At 40.6% G+C, this 18,403-nt stretch overlaps 1 non-coding gene across 1 annotated transcript; it reads right to left on the bottom strand.

Moving 5' to 3' along the window:
• Positions 1–242: 242 nt before the first annotated feature.
• LOC126016512 (small nucleolar RNA SNORA51) lies at positions 243–375 on the bottom strand. Its single transcript, XR_007498307.1, has one exon. It is a non-coding gene; the product is annotated as a small nucleolar RNA SNORA51 (small nucleolar RNA).
• Between the last annotated feature and the right edge of the window lie 18,028 nt (positions 376–18,403).

Raw genomic sequence — 18,403 nt, 5'->3', positions numbered from 1 at the left:
ATTGTGCCCTACCCTAGGGTGTGACCTGGCATTCTGCTCCCACCCTAGGGTGGTACCTGATTCTGCTCCCACCATTGGGTGGTACCTGATCCCACCATTGGATGGTACCTGATTCTGGGGCATAAAAACAAGGGTCTGTGGAAGGCGAGGGGCTTTTTGTCCTGGACCTATTCTTAGGCCTTTTGGCTTCGGCCTCTTCACGGAATAAAGAGCTGTTTTCTTTTCTGTTTTTTCCTAAATTTTTTTGTCCCCCCATTCACAATACAAAACAAGCAAAGGACCTGGTTTGAGGTGTATATGGGAAGCATTTACTGTACCTCCTCTTTCTATACAGTCAGTGTAAAGAACACAGCCTGTGGTAAGCATTGGGAGGCCTTATCTTTTCTTTTTTTTTTCTTCATTTTTTCCTTTATTTAAACATGTTGATTATCTAAATGATTGTGATTAGGTTTCAGCCATGTAAAGAACCCCCCCCTTCACCAGTGCAACATTCCCACCACCAATGTCCCAAATCTCCCTCCATCCCACCCCGCCCCCACCCCACCCCCCACCACTCCAGAAAGGCTTTCTTGTTCCCTCATTCATTCACATGATTATAGTAGTTCTATGTGTAGTTATTTCTTTTTTTTCTTTTTTCTGACCCTCTGTACATCCTAAATTATTCCATTTTTTTCTCTTATTTATTTTATTTTATGTTTTTTAAGGGGCACACACAGTCTTTGTGGATTACTCCTAACTGCTCCTGGTGGTGTTCAGTAGGCCATTTGGGGAGCTAGAGATTGAACTCTGCTCAGCTACATATAAGGCTAGCAAGTGTCTTACTTGCTGTACTCTCTTCAGCCACAAATTATATACTTATACATATATATTTTTTTTCTTCTTTATTTGAACATCTTGATTACATAAATGATTGTGATTAGGTTTCAGTCATGTAAAAAACACCCCCTTCACCAGTGCAACATTCCCACCACCAATGTCCCCAATCTCCCTCCATCCCACCCCACCCCCACCTGTGCTTCAGACAGGCTTTCCAGTTCCCTCATTCATTCACTTGATTATGGTAGTTCTCTGTGTAATTATTTCTATAGCTGTACTCACCACTCTTTGTGGTGAGCTTCATGGAGTGAGCTGGTGTTCCAGCCCTCCTCTCATTGTCTCTGAGGATTGTTACAAAAATGACTTTTATTTTTCTTAAAACCCATAGATGAGTGAGACGATTCTGTGTGTGTGTCTCTCTCTCCCTCTGACTTATTTCACTCAGCATGATTGAGACTAAAGGCATCTTCAAGGAGGAAACTGCACTTTCCAAACAAGTGGAAGCAGAGATCAACAGATGGGAATACATTAAATTGAGAAGCTTCTGCACCTCAAAAGAAATAGTGCCCAGGATACAAGAGCCACCCACTGAATGGGAGAAACTATTCACCCAACATCCTTCAGATAAGAGGCTAATATCCAAAATATACAGGGCAATGACAGAACTTTACAAGAAAAAAAATCTAATCCCATCAAAAAATGGGGAGAAGAAATGAACAGACACTTTGATAAAAAAAGAAATACAAATGGCCAAAAGGCACATGAAAAAATGCTCCTCATCACTAATCATCAGGGAGATGCAAATCAAAACAACGATGAGATACCACCTCACACCACAGAGATTGGCGCACATCACAAAGAATGAGAACAATCAGTGCTGGCGGGGATATGGGAGAAAGGAACTCCCACTGCTGGTGGGAATGCCGCCTAGTACAGCCTCTTTGGAAAGAGATGGAGATTCCTTCAAAATATGGAAATTGAGCTCCCATTCGATCCAGCTATTCCACTCCTAGGGATATACCCTAAGAACACAAGAATACAATACAAAAACCCCTTCCTCACACCTATATTTATTGCAGCACTATTCACAATAGCCAGGCTCTGGAAACAACCAAGATGTCCTTCAACAGACGAATGGCTAAAGAAACTGTGGTACATATACACAATGGAATATTATGTAGCCACCAGGAGAGATGAAGTCAAGAGCTGTTTTCTTTGGAAGCCTGACTGCCTGTTGGCTTTCTTTCCGCTGCATTCACCTCAGAACTGCCAACTGAACAGGGTAACAGACATGTGGTTCGAGCTGGAGGAGAAAGGCCTCATCCTCCATCCCTCCATCAGTCAACCTCTTCAAGGGCTGATTTGCAACATTTATTTATAATATGACATTTTCCTTTGGCACGTAGGACACGAGTAACCAGGAATAGGCCATTACAACTCTGGTCAAGGAATTTATGACGTCCTAGAGGAGGAGACCAGGACCAATGGTCCCTGCCAGCAATTCTTCCTGCTGGCTCAGCTGCAATAAAAAAATCATGAAACTTGGATGTGTTCAAGAAATAGGAAGATAAGCACCATTTCCTCTGGCCCAGATTTTGCAATGGGCTGATGCCACAGGGGAAAATGGCATTAACTTACTGCTTTCATTGAATGGGACCAAGAGGCAATAGGGAATTCATCCCATAGGGAGGAGGGGATGAAGAAACACAGGATGCAAACTCAAGGCCTCCTCTGCAGCCAGATGGTGTTTGCAGATGTGCCCAGAGGAAACTGAGTGTGAGCAAGCATGAAACAGCTGTAGGGAGAAGTAATATGTCTTGAAGAATAGCAAATGTTTCTTGAAATTTGGAAGGCACCAACACACTGATACCATCCTGATGTGCAGGAACCAGGCCCTGCCTAATCATCCTGGGACGTGGCAGTTTTGTTCTTTTCTTGAGTTTTATCCAGATCCAGGTGAAGACAGAGACAGGAAAGGCAGTGGAATCAAGTTCCTGCTGCCTATATTTCCCATCTTAGGTTTTCACAGAGACCCTGTCTGAGTGCCTTCTAAGTACTGAAGACAGTACTCAATTCTATGGAATGTCCACAAAATAGCTATGTTGGTTTTTTTTAGGCCCCTCAATTCCACTGTGTACTCAGTCTTCCCGTGTTCTATCATGTGCTGCTATGTTTCTATCCACCCTTTTCCTTCCCTTCTAGTGAAAATATAAACATGAGGTTCATACCTACTTAATCATGCCCCCTCACCCTAGTGGCAGAGATTAGTCTTGGAATGAGAATAAACTTGCTGATTAGAAATGTTTTTAGAGTTTTGAGCCACTTTCCTTCAACATTCTTTTCCCAGCAGGTTTCAGACAGCATTGCCTGAAAGCAATCACCAGAAGGGATATTCATGAACCTTTCCCATTTATTTCCTAAGGAACTAAGATGAATGTCACCATGAAGGGATTTTGCAATGAAATTTGATTCCCTGATCAATTGACTCAGAGGAAAGAGGACTGTATGTTTTAAATTAATTCACTTTAATGATGGTTTAAGCTATTCCTGACTCCACTACAGCCAGGTCTCTGAGTTGAACCACCTTTTGATTTTACCTTCCTACAGACCTGCCTGACAAGACCACAGCATGATAGTGGCCATCATAAAGGCTCCACCAGGGCCACTGTTACCACAGGTATAGGCTGTTGCTCTCTTCATTACTCACCCCTTGGCCAATACCCCACTTCCTCCAATGGGGCTAGACATTTTGAACTCTGAAAGTTCTGAATGTATTGTAGATGTAAAACTGAGAAATAAAGGAATATTGAAATTAATACCCCATATAAAACTCATGACTACAGGTGAGAAACCAACTCTCTGCAGCAAATTCATATGGTGTGGGAGTGGAACCATATTTCTATGGGAGCCTTTGCTATCTCTCCTGTCTATCACCTCACAGGTCTGTTGCAAGAGTACACAACCTCTGGGGTCCGAAGCATCCACCTCCCTGCAAATAGATCCTATGAAAAACAGCAACAACTCTGCCAAAAGTACCTTATTTTCAAGAAGCAAAAAGATTTTATTGATGGCGTGCAGAAAAAAGGGGGGGGGGGAGACTGTGAGGCTGGGAGACTGATTGCCCACCATCTGCAGGGCCCATAAAGACCAAGTAGCTTTTCCTGTAGGAGGCTTTCAATTCCATCAAGAACAGGTCTTTGGCTTTGGGGGCCAGCTCAGGCAGTCCAGATCTGAGATCCTGATTTTCAAGTCCAAATCCCGACACACCCTGGTTCCTAACTGCCAAGGGTGGTGGCAACTCTCACTTTATGGCCCTTTGCAGACATTGAACCCTCACTGGCCCAGTTCCTACAGCACATTCATCCCCCCTCTCCATGCTGGCCTCCATGCCCACCCCCACTACCCATTGCTACCGAGCTCAGAAGAGGGTCTATGGACCAAGCCTAGTCTGCTGAAATTGTGATGGGCAGAGTAGCCCAGTACAAAAACAACTGTGATTTGATTTTTCAAAGTCATGCCATGTAATACTGAACACTTCACTCTGTATCATGGTTCTAGTGCCCTAGTAAATGGTCCACAGGCTGGTAGATGAATTGCACTATATTTTTGGGAATAAGGGGAGACTAAACAATGATGCTGAGGAGGTTGCTAGCAGGGCACATAGTGGGAGTGAGAAAACAAGAGACCACATAAAATGGTTACTGACTCCCATGACAGCCGGAAGCTGCTGGTAAGCACTGGTTTCCCACATGGAGACTCTAGTTTCACAATGTGCTAACTACTCTACTTCCAAGAAACCCCCAGATCTTCACTGCCCAGGAACCCATTGTGTAAGGTAATCAGATGCCATCAGATGCTGCTGCCAGCAGATAGTGGTTGTTGGGGAAGCTGTTACTTGACTAGGAGATAAGGCAGATGGGAAACCAATTTTTGTTGAAAGATACATAGTTTCCACCATGTTTCTCTAAAGCAGGGCTTCTCAAATAGTGGGGCGTGCCCCCAAAGCGGGGCCGAGGCTCTGGAAAGGGGGGGGCACGTCTGACCTCGGTAAACACTGTCATAACAAGCTAAACCCCCTGTTTATGTCTCTGGAGCTGAGAGTTGCTGTGTCCTGCTTCAAACTCCGCTTCTAAAAGGTATACATTGTAAAACGTGCTTGTTGTAGCCATTAATCCAGACATCACCTCTGATTAAAAATCAGCTCAAATTATTTTATATATTTTTGTTTTGCAGGTTAAAGTTTTTTTTAAATAAAGATACAATTTACAGTCATGCCGCGATGCAAAAAATGTTTTCTTCTTCCTAGGGGGGCATGACAGAAAATAATTGAGAAGCACTGCTCTAAACTTTGGCAAACCCAAGAGTGGTCTTCCTTGCTTCAAGGCACAAGCTTGATCACAATCTGTTTGAGATAATTGTTGGACCCTGTTTGTTCCATTCAAAGGACAATTACTCTAGTGACAAGTATTAATGTGTGAAGGTGAGTGGGGAAGATACTGTCCTTGCACACTGCTTATCTGGGTTTTATCTCTGGACTGCATATCCCTGAGCACAGTGTAATTCCTGAGCACAACCAGGTATGAACCAAATACCAAAAAAACACATTGATGTGTACATAAAAAATTATTGGAAACGACAAGTATTGACAGGAATGTGGTTAGAAATGACGTGAATTTTGTTCAGTTCAGCTTTTATAGAGACAATTTGAAGATGTCTCAAAACTAAGAACTGAGCTTCCACCTAACTCAGTAATCCTACTTCTTGACATCTATCCCCCCAAAAGAGAAGCACTAATCTGAATAGAATCCCACACCTATGCTCATCATAGCACTTAGTTTAATAATTAGGATAATGAATAACACAAATGTCAATGACAGACAAAATGATAAAGGAGTTATGAAATGTATAGCTGTAAGAAAAGATGAAATTATGCAGCTTGATGCAACTTGATTGTAACTGGAGGGCATCTTGCTCAGTAAAATAGGACAGAATGAGGACAAGCACTGAATGATCTCCCTCATCTATACTATAGAAGAAAAAATACAAGGGAATAGAGAATATTAATTTATAACACTTTGGGATGTGGAATACAAACTGAGAAGCTCCAGATTGATGGTGTAACAGGGACTATTGGTGAGTGGTATGTGACACAGGATCGTAGTTGAGGGATATCTTGGGAACTTTTATGGTAAAGAGGGTAAGTAACTGTGTATATTAAGACTGTAAATGTAAACTCTATTATATGCTTATTACCTTACTTACAATAAAAAATTAAAACAATATTTAAAAGGAAGAGTTGATGCAAGGAAAGACTAATTTAGTCAGAGACTTGCAACTTAAGAAGATTATGGGCTATGTCCAAAATTTCATCTCAAGCCTGGTGCGATAGTACTGTGAGGTAGGTGCTTGTCTTGATATGGCAGACCTGGGTTCTATTCCTGGCACCTCATATGGTCCCATAAGCATACCAGGAGTTATCCCTGAGAAGAAAACCAGGAGTAAGCCCTGAGTATCACCAGATGTGGCCCAAAATAAAATAAGATAAAATAAAATAAAACAAACAAGAAAGTAAATCTCACTCTCTGGTTGGAATTTATGTCAGTCAGGATGGGAAGGCAAATTAGAAGTTTAAGAGGAAGTACTCTCTTGAAGTCTATCTTAAGGAAGTACTATCTTGAGGACCTTGGGGCTGGTGTCAGTAGTCAATGGACCCTTGGAGGATGCCATCTATTTCTTTCTTTTTTAATTTTATTTTTAATGTATTTAAAAAATGCATTGCATAGTTGACATAACTGATAATACATTTGTTCTAGGAAGACCAAAAGAAACCTGATTTTAAAAAAATAAAAAATTGAAAGAAAAACTGAAGAGATGGAAGAGAAAGGAAAGAAGAATATTTTTGAAAATTATTGAATCACAATGTGTTCATTAAAGCACCAGCAGAAAGTTTAATAAGCTCTCCTTTTTTTTTTAATACAGTAATAACGATGTGAGAGTGGCAATTGTTGTTTGCATAGGCCTAGCAAAATATGGGGGAAATGGAGGGGAAAAAAGCCTTGGTCTAAATATAAGGATATTTTATCCCTGAAGTTTTCTGGCATAAGATTGACTCTGGGTTCCAGGCATACTAGATTGTCCAACCCAGCCATTCTCTGTGGTCCTGGTAAAAATTTTTTGCACATTAGCTGTTGTTGGTGTCAGGTTTTTGTAGTTAAAGATTCTGGTTTCTGTGCATTTTCTTCATCGAAGTTAGGATGATGTGGAGTGTCCTTTAGTTTCACCTCACCGTTAGATGCGGAGCATCCTGCCCTGCAAGCAGGTTGTTGCTGTTGCTGAGTAGTCTGGGTGTTAAGAGAACACTTTTTGCAGTAAGTCAATGTCAGGGTAGCGGTAGGGCCTTTCTTGATAGAGGTTTGCTTCCTGGTGATGTTATAGACAATTGTGGTTGTTTTCATAGATGGTCAATGGTTCAGGGTGTATGGGCCATGCTCATTCTTCTGAGGCCTGAGACAACTCATTATGCCAATGTTTAGGGCATAAGACCTAACTGCATTACAAAATTTGTGTTCTTATCTCTATTAGATAAGAAATTGTCTGCATTTGTAATATTTTTTCATTTTAATGCACCTATGCAAAAGAGGAACAATGACACAAGGTATTTTTGGTGCCTACGGGGGCCAAGGGAACAAGTCCAACAATCCCCTTAACTTGGTTCTAACATGAATTCTAAAGTGAAAGACTCTTCTACCAGAATTACTGTGAAAAGAAAGAAAGAAAGAAAGAAAGAAAGAAGGAAGGAAGGAAGGAAGGAAGGAAGGAAGGAAGTAAGGAAGGAAGGAAGGAAGGAAGGAAGGAAGGAAGAAAGGAAAGAAAGGAAGAAAGGAAAGAAAGAAAGGAAGAAAGGAAGAAAGAAAGAAAGAAAGAAAGAAAGAAAGAAAGAAAGAAAGAAAGAAAGAAAGAAAGAAAGAAAAAGTGGGCAAAATGATCACTGTATAAGAGGATATTCAATAAAAGTTATAGTGGTTAATGGAATATATCTAAGATATTCAAAGAAGATATGCATATCCCTTTTATGTCATTAGAAATAGTTGGGGGGAGGGTGCTGAGTCCAGGACACCACTTTGGCCTTCTGGAGTCTGCAAAATAACCCCCAGCAGTCCCATATCAGGAAATGTCTTTGAGTAGGGACTTCTCAAAAACCTAGTATGGTAGCAACCACAGTTACACAGTGAAGGAAGGTGGAGTACAGGAGGCCACTGAGAGTAGATAAATAGGAACAGATTACTGGTTTCTTCTAAGCCTGAGAGTCTATTTTTTTCACTTTGATAGCTGCTGGTTTGCAGCTGGCTTGAGTGGGGATAATGATGTGCTTCACGAGGAGCCAAGAACTGAGGATAAAAATGGTTAAATGTGAGGTAATAGGCGGTGAGGGTGAGGGAGTAAAGGACTAAAAATGAACTTCTGGGTGGTGAGCCCAGGGGGCAAGGAAAGTATACAATACAGACATTCTGTATATGACAAACAGATTAAACCTAATGATATCCTAATTAATTAACTATACTTTACTAGCATCCCCACATGGTTTCAGAATGGACACAGGTAGGAAGGAAAGTTGCCTGTGACTTCCTGAAGCCATCCCCTCTTTTACTGTGTGGGGGTTGGGGAAAGCCTGGGTCCCTTTAAAATTCTCCTTGACACACATCTCACTGGCACCCTGGGCGTGTAGCCCAGGGATAGCCCTGGAGTCTGGGAGGAAGGAGATGGAAGTCTGCTGGGGTGGCCCAAGCCCTGCACCCCCCCCCCATGCTTGGTAAACAAAAAAAAAGCCTTTGGCATGGAGGACTGACATTCCCCATGCTGGCAAAAGCTCCTGGCTCCCAGAAGATGAGAGAGATCCTTAAAGAGCTGGAAGCCCAGAAATTCACAATCCCCACTCAGACCCTCCCTCTTGAGCAGGGTGGAAGTTGGGGAAAGCCTGGAGTCTCCTTTAAAATTCTCCCCAGCACCCATCTCACTGGCCCCCTGGGCATGTAGCACAGGGATAACCCTGGAGTCCGGGAGAAGGAGATGGGAGGCTGTTGGGGTGTGCCCAAGCCCCGCACGCCCCCTAAGCTTGGTAAAGAGGCCTTTGGCATGGAGGCCTTCCATTCCCCATGCTGGAAAAAGCTCACACCATCTATTTCTTGTTACACCATCAAGCATCATGCTTATTCAGGAGCTGCACAGTAACCCTGAAAACTACTTTTAGAGACTCTGTTGTTGACTCTTCTCCAATGGAGAGAGGAGTTCTGGTTTATTTTTGTTTGTTTGTTTGGTTGGTTTTTGGGGGTCACACCCAGAGGTGCTCAGGGGTTACTCCTGGCTCTGTGCTCAGAAATTGCTTCTGGCTTGGGGGACCATATGGGATCCTGGAAATTGAACTGGGGTCAGTCCCAAGTTGGCATACCAAACAAATACTCTACCATTGTGCTATCACTTCAGCTCCAAGAGAGGAGTTTTGGGCTTGTCAGTCTCAAGGACCTGTTGTTTTCTCCCCCTCGCCCCCATATGCATACTTGGACCTCTCTGAGTGTGAGAACATCTCTAGGATTGAGGAACAGGGCAAAGACCAAGTGATAAAAGAGGTGATAGAGTATATATGGGAGGTACAAGTTGGAGTCTCTAATGATCCTCACTTAGAAAGATAGCAACATACTGAATTTTTAGAGACCAATTAATAAGTATCTTTAATTGAACCATGAAATGATATTTTCAGATCTTAGGTCCAGTGAGGATGACTGGATGAGTTTGCATGAGGCTAACTCCTGGGTTTTCTTTTTACAGTGGGTTCTTCACTGACTTTGAACTGTGGCATTATTTTATATATATTTAATCCTTTCTTATTGTACCTCTTCTTAACAAAAGAAACTCTTGCATCTTTTATAAAGAGTTTTTTACATCAAAGAACAAAAATCATCTTTTTGAGGTGGTGGCTGTGCATATAGGAGAACCTACTGTCCTTACTTGTGCTGGTCTGCTCTTGTGACACTTGTTTTCTTCCCTGCCCTTGGGGCATGTCTTCATGCTGTTGACTTCTGAGATCATCAGATTTTGCAACTTGGTTCTACAGTATTGCCTGTAGGCTATATCTCCAAAAGAAAAGCAACAATTCCCTAAAATCCATATGAAAATGAGAAAAATCAACATGTTGTTTTTTATAGTAATTTTTAAACTAATTAAAAGGGTGAGAGGACATCTACCCTGTGGATTTTTAATGAGCCTAGCTAGACATTCCTCACCTTAAATCTCTAAGAGTGGGTCTAGATAGATTGTACAGAAAGTAGGGGGCATTTACCTTGTTTAAGATTGATCTAAGTTCATCCTGCATTCCATATTGTCCCTGGAACACCACCAGCAGTGATTCCTGAGCACAGAATCAGGAGTAAACCCTGAGTATCACAGGTTTGTTTTCCCAAACAAACTAACAAACAAAATCTAAGGTGTATGTCTGTACAACAATAGATAGAATTTTATGATTTATTATTATGGCAAAATTAGGTCATTTTTCTGTGCATCTTTTATTTTCTCTTATGTTAGAACTCTTGAATTTTGTTTTTTGGGTTTTTTTTTTTGGGGGGGTCACACCCAGCAGCGCTCAGGGGTTACTCCTGGCTCTACACTCAGAAGTCGCTCCTGGCAGGCTCAGGGGACCATATGGTATGCTGGGATTTGAACCACCGACCTTCTGCATGAAAGGCAAATGCCTTATCTCCATGCTATCTCTCCGACCTCAGAACTCTTCAATTTTTGCTAGACTTAGTATATACAGACACAAGAGAAATAAAATATATAAGCATAGAAAGATTTACACAGTAATATTTGTAGATGTTTCTTTCATAATAGCTAAGGATGTCCCCTCCCCCAACAAAACACTTGAACCAATTGTCTGTTTCATCAGGCAGAAAATGTATAAGCAGAGCAGGAAATATAATAATATATTTTATTTATAATACATATTTGTACATATACATATATAATATATAATGCATATTTATAATGTATTACTACTGATGGATAAAAAGAGAAACACAACTCATTAATAGAACAAATAATGAGTATCAAATCATTGTTAAGTGAAAAAACTCATATTTAAAAATATAACTGATAAAGATGTTTTATCTTGAATAATTACATAAAACTTACAACTCAAAAATAAAAACATAACTGAATAAAACGTGGAAAAATTTAATAGGCATTTTTCTTTTATTTTCCTTTTTTTCCCTTTTTGGACCACACCCAGTGATGCTCAGGGGCTACTCCTGGCTATGAGCTCAGAAATCACTCCTGGCTTGTGGGATCATATGGGACTCTGGGGGATCAAATTGTGGTCCATCCTAGGTTAGCATGTCAAGGCAAATGCCCTATGGCTTGCACCACTGCTTTGGCATTTTTCTAAAAAAGATACACAAAAGTCTATAAGCACATAAAAATCTGGCTTATATAAAAAATAAAACCAAAATCATAATTACTTCATATATAATAGGATAACTAAAATAAAGACAGGTATTTGAAAGGCTATATGCTTGTACTTTGTAAATGATAATATAAAATCATTAAGATGCTTTGTAAAATGATTTCTCAAAACATTACATTACCAGTCATATGATGAGTCAATTTTATATCTAGGTGTGTGCATCTAAAAATAAATACATAAAAACATATCTGCACATGATTAAAATATATCCATAACAACATTATTAATAATAGCTAAAAAGTGGAGAGGACCCAAATGTCCATGCTCAATAAAAGTTGAATTAAATGTGGTATATTTATACAATTATGCATCAACAAGGATGAATTGTACACCGTGTAAGTCAAAATAAATCTGTGAGTTTTATTGTTCTTGTTTTTGGATCACACCCAGCAGTGCTCAGGGTTTACTTCTCTGCACTCAAAGCTCTCACCTGGTAGTTTTCTACCATATGATGAGGGGACCATATAGGATGCTAGGGATCAACCTCTGGTCAGCCTGTGCAAGGCAAGCTCCCTACCACTATACATTACTCTGACCCATTTGTGATTTTAGTTTTTAAATCTTTTCTTCCAACATAGTATGTATTATACCTGTAAAAGATATGAAAGCTTTGGATGATGAAAATGCTCTGAAATATTGGTGACTACATGTCCTCGTATATACTAAAAACAAAACAACACATTAAAAAAATCCCCTCATGAATTGTACACTCAACTATGGTGGATTTTATGTTACACTATATCACAATAAAAAATATGTATCACTTAAAAATAAAATAAAAGGTATGAAACTACTATGAAGGTTTCTAGTAGTTTCAAAAACTCTAAGAAGCAATGAGGCCTCTCCCTGGAACCAGTGAGGCAGTGGCTTTGCTTTGTCCTCATCCCTATGCCTATGAGTGGGGTGGGGAGATCTGCTGACTGACTGCTCTGGCCTGTCAGCTCTGTCCTCCCTGCTCTGAAAGCAGAGCACCTCCCACTCTTTCCCTCTTGCTTCCCTCCCAGGCCCTGGGCCAACTCTGACACCTGCAGAGACACTGTTTTGACTGCTGTGTGTGTACTGGTTTGCATTAACTCAAGTCTCCTAGGTGGGGTGTGCCTGTCTGGTGTCCTGGAATGCTCTGCTCCTGTCCTACATATGCCCAGCCATTCTGCTGTGGGGAATTCAGTCACTCTGTGCCATAGCCAGAGCCCAGCCTTGTCAGCACAGACACCCACCCCCACATTCCACCATACTACTACCCCTGGCCACAAACCCCGTTTTTCCTGTTTCTTTTCCTCCTCTCTCCCTGCCGATTTTTTGGGGGCAAGGCCTTCTGCCAATGCTTCCCTGCTAAGATCACAACTCATCACTTCGACCACTTTCATCTCAGCCTCCTCATCCCCTCTTCAGGAGATACGCCCATGGAGAGTGCTGCAGCTCTAACTCCAGAGGTGTTTGCTTCTGTGGTGGAGTGTCTCAGTAGCCATCTTGTTCCTAAGTGGGGATCATTTCTTATTCAGGAATCGTCCAGAATTTGTGGCTGCCACTCTCTCACTGTCCCACAGGTGGCGTTACCTACTGACTCAGAGAAAACATGGTAGACCTCAACAGAGAGCCTTTATCTCTCATGAACCTTAAGGCTTCCTCACAATGAATCCACTCTTATCTCTTTCCCTGTCTCACAACAGGCAGGTCTCTCCCTGAGGGAAGTTCTGGACTTCAACTCTCTCTCCACATTGTTAGTCTCCCACTAATTTTATCTCTTTATCCAAAGACTTCCTTCCTACTGGCTTTGTGTTTTCTGGTGTATGAACATATACTCAGACTTCTCAGTGACAGTAAGAGACTTGAGGTTGACACTAAACTTCAGTTGGCACTCGAATGATCTAGAGTAGACAACAATGGTAAGTGTCCACTTAATCAGACTATGCCATTTCAAATCTTTGAAATGCACTCTTGAGGGAAAGAGGGAAAGGGGTAAAAGGGAAAAAGTGAGTGGGAGGTTCTCTACTGCAAGAGCATGGAGGAGGGAGCTAATAGGCCAGAGCAGTAAGTTAGCAGACCTCCACCCCACTCAGGCGTAGAGGTGAGGACAAAGCAAAGCCACTGCCTCACTGGTTCCAGGGAGATGCCTCATTGCTGCTTAGAGCTTTTAAACTACTACAAACCAAAGTCCTTTATATCTTTTGGTGAGTAAAGTCATCTAGAACAGAGGCTTTCTTATTAAGATGTCTTAGCTAATACTATGTGGTTCAGGAGTTCAGAAGAGTGTCTGATATGTGTTAATTATTTGATAAGTCAGCATATGTATGTGCTCATGCATTATAATCCAGAGCATAGTGTAAGAATTCATGTTACCCTAAGAGTAGAAGAAAATAACTGGGTAAATAAATACATGAGGTGGGTGGGCACAGTAGTATTTCCACAAGGAGGTGTGGAAGAAAATATGGAAACTGGAAAACATCTTTCAATAGTTCCCACAGTAGTAATTGTTTCAGGCAGAATCAGTAATAAAAGTAAAGATTAATAAATGAGAACTGGTAATAACCAGGATGTTTATATATTATCAGTGTATCTCCTGCAGGTTCTTATTAATTAGAAATGTGAAAATTGTAGTGTTTTCGTGAGAAATCCTGTAGGCATTATCACTTAATTCAAGTGCTACAAACTACTATTACAAACAGGGGGACATATAAACATATGTAGTTCCTGAGGCTATAATGTCCTCAAAAGGTACATTATTGGGGCTGGAGAGATAACTTAAAGGGCTCAAGCACATGTTTTGCATGTAGAAGGCCTAGGTTATATCCCTGGAACCACATGGTACCCAGAACTTCTAGGAGAAGTTCCTGAGCACAAAGGGTGCTACCCAAACAAAAAAGTCTATTGTTTCTAAGCACAATTCAAAAAAGTCTATTGTTTCTAAGCACAATTTTAATTATAAATGTATTTATTTTGGTGTTTGTGCTATACCTAGTGTTTCACAGGGGTTACTCCTGGCTCTACATTCAGAAATCACACCTGGTGGTATTCAGGGTTCCATATGAATGCCAGAAATCGGACCTGGATAGACAGCATGCCTTACCAACTTTACTATTTCTCCAGAGCCAGAATTATAAATTTAAAATCTTCTATGGATGTACATGGAATCTATTATGTTGAGTGAAATAAGTCAGAGGAAGAGGGATAGACACAGAATACTATCACTCATCTATGGGTTTTAAGAAAATAAAAGGCATTTTTGTAATAATTCTCAGAGACAATAGAGATGAGGGCTAGAAGGTCCAGCTCATGATATGAAGCTCACCACAAAGAGTGGTGAGTGCATTTAGAAAAATAACTACACTGACAACTATCATAACAATGTGAATGAATGAGGGAAGTTGAAAACCTGTCTCAAATACAGGCAGAGGGAGGGGTATGGAGGAGGGAGATTTGGGGCATTGGTGATGGGAATGTTTCACTGGTGATGGTGGGTGTTCTTTATATGACTGAAACCCAACTACAATCATGTTTGTAATCAAGGTGTTTAAATAAAGATATATATAAATACACTGATAAAAAATCTTCACATCATATAATAATTCATACACTTAAAGAATGGTACAATTCAGTGTACTTGGTAAATATATAATTTACTCTCATGTTCTACCCCACCCTTCCCCAGCCCAATACAATCATCAATTTGCTATATTTAGAAATTCCCCAATTCTGTATATTTCCTATATGTTACATAAATAGAAGCACATATCTATGATCCTTTATAATTAATCTTTTTAAATAACTCAAGATTAATTTATATTGCCCATATATATTTTCACTTCATTTTTTCTATTGTCAAATAAGTTTAATGTATCCGTTAATGAGCATTTTCCACTTTTGGCTATAATTAATAATCTTTCTATAAATATGTGCATACCAATACTTATACAGAATTTAATTTATCAAAGATAAATATTTGTTAATATAGTCTGCCACAGAGAGAGATAGAAAGGAAGAGAAATATAGACACATGGAGAGGAAAAGAAGTGGAGAAAGAAATCATAAAAATAACTAGGAGTCTGTCTCCTGAAATTCTTCTGAGAAGGCCAAGAAAGACCCAGCAAAAACTGTCTCCTAAGGAAGGGGTTTTTGTATTGTATTTTTGTGTTCCTAGGGTATATTCCTAGGAGTGGTATAGCTGGATCGTATGGGAGCTCGATTTCCAGTTTTTGGAGGAATCTCCATATCGCTTTCCATAAAGGTTGAACTAGATGGCATTCCCACCAGCAGTGGATAAGAGTTCCTTTCTCTCCACATCCCCGCCAACACTGTTTATTCTCATTCTTTGTGATGTGTGCCATTCTCTGGGGTGTGAGGTGGTATCTCATCGTTGCAGCACTATTTACCATAGCAAGACTCTGGAAACAACCAAGATGCCCTTCAACAGACAAATGGCTAAAGAAACTGTGGTACATATACACAATGGAATATTATGCAGCTGTCAGGAGAGATGAAGTCATGAAATTTTCCTATACATGGATGTACACGGAATCTATTATGCTGAGTGAAATAAGTCAGAGAGAGAGAGAAAAACACAGAATGTTCTCACTCATCTATGGGTTTTAAGAAAAATGAAAGACACCCTTGTAATAATAATTTTCAGACACAAAAGAGAAAAGAGCTGGAAGTTCCAGCTCACCTCAGGAAGCTCACCACAAATAGTGATGAGTTTAGTTAGGGAAATAACTACATTTTGAACTGTCCTAATAACGAGAATGTATGAGGAAAATGGAGAGCCTGTCTAGAGTACAGGCGGGGGTCGGGTGGGGAGGAGGGAGACTTGGGACATTGGTGATGGGAATGTTGCACTGGTGATGGGTGGTGTTCTTTACATGACTGAAACCCAAACACAATCATGTTTGTAATTAAGGCGTTTAAATAAATTTAAAAAAATAAAATAAATAAATACCAAAAAAAAAAAAAAAAAAAACTGTCTCCTAGAGGCTCCACAGCAGACAGGCCAAGAAAGACTCAGCTAAAACTGTTTCCTAGAGGCTCCACAGCAGACAGGAACCCTTTCTCTTTGTCTGTTAAGGGGGTATGTTCCTGAACCCCTGCTGTGTACATAGCCACAAGTAGAGAGGCTGAAAAAAATCTCTGCTGTCTGCCCATTTCTCTTTTGTCTCCTGAAATTCTCCTGAAAAGGCCAAGAAAGACCCAGTAAAAACTGTTTCCTAGAAGCTCCATGGCAGACAGGGGCTCCAGAAGAGCACAGCCACTCCATTTTCTCTGCGGCTTGTGCTTTTTATAACTAATAAAACCAACCATAACACGTAGCAAAAAAAAACACACACACACACACACACACTACAAGCGTGACAATAGGGAACCTCGTAGGCAAACACACCATACACAGAGAATGAAGATGATAGCTCTGATAACCCAAAAAATACCAATCACCTGATTAATCTCTCAGATAAGGAGTTTAGAATAGAAATATGGAGGATCCTCAGGGAAATAAAAGAAAACATAGTTCTAGCCGAACAGAACATAAACACAGAAATCAGAAAACCCAATAGTGAAATAACAGATATGAAAAACATGGTAGCTGATCTGAAAATCTCAATCGAAAGCCTCTCCAATGGGGTAACAGCAGCCAAGACAAAACCAGTGAACTACAAGACGAATTGCAGAACAACTCCAAGGAACCCTAAGGAAAACGATCAGACAATGGAAAAGTACTCAAGGAATATGAACAGATGAAAATAGAAGTCTTTGATAAACTCAACAGAAACAACATAATAATCATTAGAGTTCAGAGGCCCAGGAAGGAGAGCACAAGGAAGAATAAAAAGATAAAGACATGGGCCCAGAGAGATAGCACAGCGGTGTTTTCCTTGCAAGTAGCCAATCCAGGACCAAAGGAGGTTGGTTCGAATCCCGGTGTCCCATATGGTCCCCCGTGCCTGCCAGGAGCTATTTCTGAGCAGACAGCCAGAGTAAGCCCTGAGCACTGCCGGGTGTGGCCCAAAAACCAAAAAAAAAAAGATAAAGACATATCACAGAGAAACTCCCAGAGCTAAAGACTGAATGCAATCAAACCCTGCATGCCCAAAGAGTAGTAGCTAAAAGAGAACCAAATAAAATCACCTCCAGACATATCCTAGTCACAATGACGAATTCCACAGATTGAGATAAAATACTGAAAGCAGCAAGATCAAAAATGGAAATTACATTCAAAGGAGCATCCTTAAGATTAACAGCAGACATGTCACAAGAAACCCTCAAGGTCAGAAGACAGTTGTCAGATATTATGATAAGACTGAATGAAATGAATGCTTCACCTAGAATACTGCACCCAGCTCAACTCATGTCCAATTTTGAAGGAAAGATACATAGTATCACTGATAAGCAACAGCTCAGAAACTTTATAGATGCAAAACAAGCCTTAAAGGAAAAATTGAAAGGCCTATTTTAAGACAAGACAGACCAACAGACACACCAAACTTATACACAAAGATGACATTAAACTCCATGACAATCATCTCCCCCAATGTCAATGGACTAAATGCATTAGTTAAGAGACAGAGAGTGGCTAAATGGATCAAAAAGATGAATCTAACATTCTGCTGCCTACAAGAAACACACCTGAATAGTCAGAACAAACATACACTCAAAATCAAAGGCTGGAGGAAAATCATCCAAGCAAACAACACCCTTAAAATATTCATATAGCTATGTGGCAGGCTACAAAATTAACCTACAAAAATCAATAGCCTTCTTATGCACCAATAATAATAGTGAAGAAATGGGCATTAAGAAAACAACCCGTGTTGGTGGGGATATGGAGAGAAAGGAACTCTTTTTTTTTTTTTTTTTTTTTGGGCCACACCCGACGTTGCTCAGGGGTTACTCCTGGCTATCTGCTCATAAATAGCTCCTGGCAGCCACGGGGAACCATCTGGGACACTGGGATTTGAACCAACCCTTTGGTCCTGGATCAGCTGCTTGCAAGGCAAACGCTGCTGTGCTATCTCTCCGGCCCGAGAAAGGAACTCTTATCCACTGCTGGTGGGAATGCCGTCTAGTTCAACCTTTATGGAAAGCGAT

This window comes from Suncus etruscus, chromosome 8 (genome assembly GCF_024139225.1).
Source record: "Suncus etruscus isolate mSunEtr1 chromosome 8, mSunEtr1.pri.cur, whole genome shotgun sequence".
NCBI lineage: Eukaryota > Metazoa > Chordata > Mammalia > Eulipotyphla > Soricidae > Suncus > Suncus etruscus.
This window is presented reverse-complemented; position numbering and strand designations above follow the sequence as displayed.